We start from the raw sequence: 2,091 nt of genomic DNA, 5'->3' as shown, positions 1-2,091 counted from the left end.
GGGGCGGGCGGGGCGCCGGCAGCCCGCGTCTCCGGGGCAGCGCCGGTTCTGACCCTCGCCAGCAGCTGAAGGGCTGTCCTGGGACGGCAGCGCCCTGCTCGGGCTTCCAGCCACCAGCAGGAGGGAAGGGCAGGAGCACAACCAAACTGGTTTGGGAGGGAGGCCGAGCGGAACCAGAAGCGCTGTGACTTCCTTGAGCCACAGCCAACAAAAGATTGGGCCCTTAATTTATAAGCTGAGCAAATTTGACTTGGGGGTGATTAGTTAAGCAAAGGTGATTAACAGAAAAGGCATTTCTTGGCATGGTCAGGACCCCAGGGAAAAAAACCCCAGGAGCCCTTAATCCTGACAGTCACAGACCCTCCAGATCATGACCGTTACAACACTGTCGGGTTTTTTAAATGAAGTGAATGTTGGAAATATAAATTGCAGAAGTGAAAAAAACTATTCTTACATGTGAGGAAGCCAACCCTTCGCAAGAGGCAGGAGACTGTTAATAGTGTAGAGCCTGCTCCTGGCAGCTAACACCAGCATAAAAACCCCTCCGGAAAGCAGGACACGTGTATATTCTGCTGTGTTTATAATTCAGAATTAACACAGAACACCGAGCCTTTGCTCTTACGGACGCCTTCTGACCGTGCCTGTATTTTAAGCCATTCGCAGGATGTTGATACGCATGTACGAGGTTGAAAAGCTGGTCCCACCCGCGGCACTGCACTGGTGCATCGGCTCGTGTCGTCATTGTTATGATGAGGTTTAGGTGGAGAACAGTTGCCTCTGAGATTACTGTATGGTGTGTGATCAAAAAGCACGGATGCCACTTACATCCAGCTGTTAGCTCGAGGTCAAACGAGAAGGTTTCTGGCACAGAACAATTACACAGCAAAATAAACAGAAAGTGGAGGTCTGTTTTCCCGGTCAGCAGCCACGCAGACCTAGCCTGACGATAAAGGGTACCAGATCCAGGCTGAAATTGCCAGCTGGGAGTGCAATTTCACAGGGCGCTACAGCTCATTTGCTGCGGATTGAGGTGTAACAGCAGTATCTGTATCTCACGTAAGAAGTTGCTGCTGGCTCAGGATGGCTCTTCCTACCACTCCAGGCCACCGGGCACGGAGCAGTTCATGAGATCCTAAAGGATTTTCAAATAAAAGGTCAGCATTTACTTCCCTGAGAAAGTCAGACCCATGGTAAGTTGTACTAATACAACGCTTTGCTCAAATAAACACTGAGGAACTGCACTGGTGCTGGTTTTCCTAACGACGCTGTTCCTTCTAGAACTATCAGTGTGACAGAGCATCGCTTGTTTCGCAGGATGAAACTCCTCTTCTGATTTCCATCAGGTATCTAGAAATCACCAGTACCCGGAGACTGTTGAGCAGCCACTCGCTGCAGCCCCAGGAGGGAGAGGGCCCATCTGTCTATCCACCGCAAGAGGCACAGCCAGGACCACGGCCGGGTTAGGCACGAACCCCTGGCAGGGGACGGAAGCGCACACGGCTGTTAGCACAGCAGAGCCTGTTTTTAAAGGCAGTGAATTAGCAGTTGCAATAAATTGCCTTTTCCAGGAGGAGCTCCTGTACTTACATTTGTGTGTATATTTTCTCAGAGTCATCCCCAAGTACACGTCAAAGGCTCTTGGAAGGCATGTGTTAATAAATAATCTGCCTATAAATCATGAGAGGGGCGTCGTCAGCGATTGCTGGAGTTCATCCCATCTCCAGCTACTGCAAACTGCTCCTACTCAAAGACGACAGATCCTCCAACTCCAAGAAGAGCCTTGGAAGGAGCACGTTGGCCTGGAGGCACCCCGGATTATGCCAAACTTGAGGGGGGGGTCCCAAAAATGCACATGTGTGGAAGCACCACCCATGTTTTCCTATTTCGGCTGGCAGCCAGCTGGGCACTCCCAGCAGCGGGGTTCTCGGCTGTGCTGGGGGAAGCACCCTCTGCCAGGGCTCAGCCCACTCGCTGCCTGCCTTCTGCCAAGCTGCTTCCACAGGGAACACATGGGCAGCAGCCCCCCAGCCCCCTCGCTACTGTGCCCCGTCCTCCACAAGTGCCATACTGGGACCACTAATGGATACCAGT

Source organism: Buceros rhinoceros, unplaced genomic scaffold, assembly GCF_000710305.1.
Source record: "Buceros rhinoceros silvestris isolate BGI_N320 unplaced genomic scaffold, ASM71030v1 scaffold25845, whole genome shotgun sequence".
Taxonomy (NCBI): Eukaryota; Metazoa; Chordata; class Aves; order Bucerotiformes; family Bucerotidae; genus Buceros; species Buceros rhinoceros.
Note: the sequence above shows the minus strand (reverse complement) of the source record.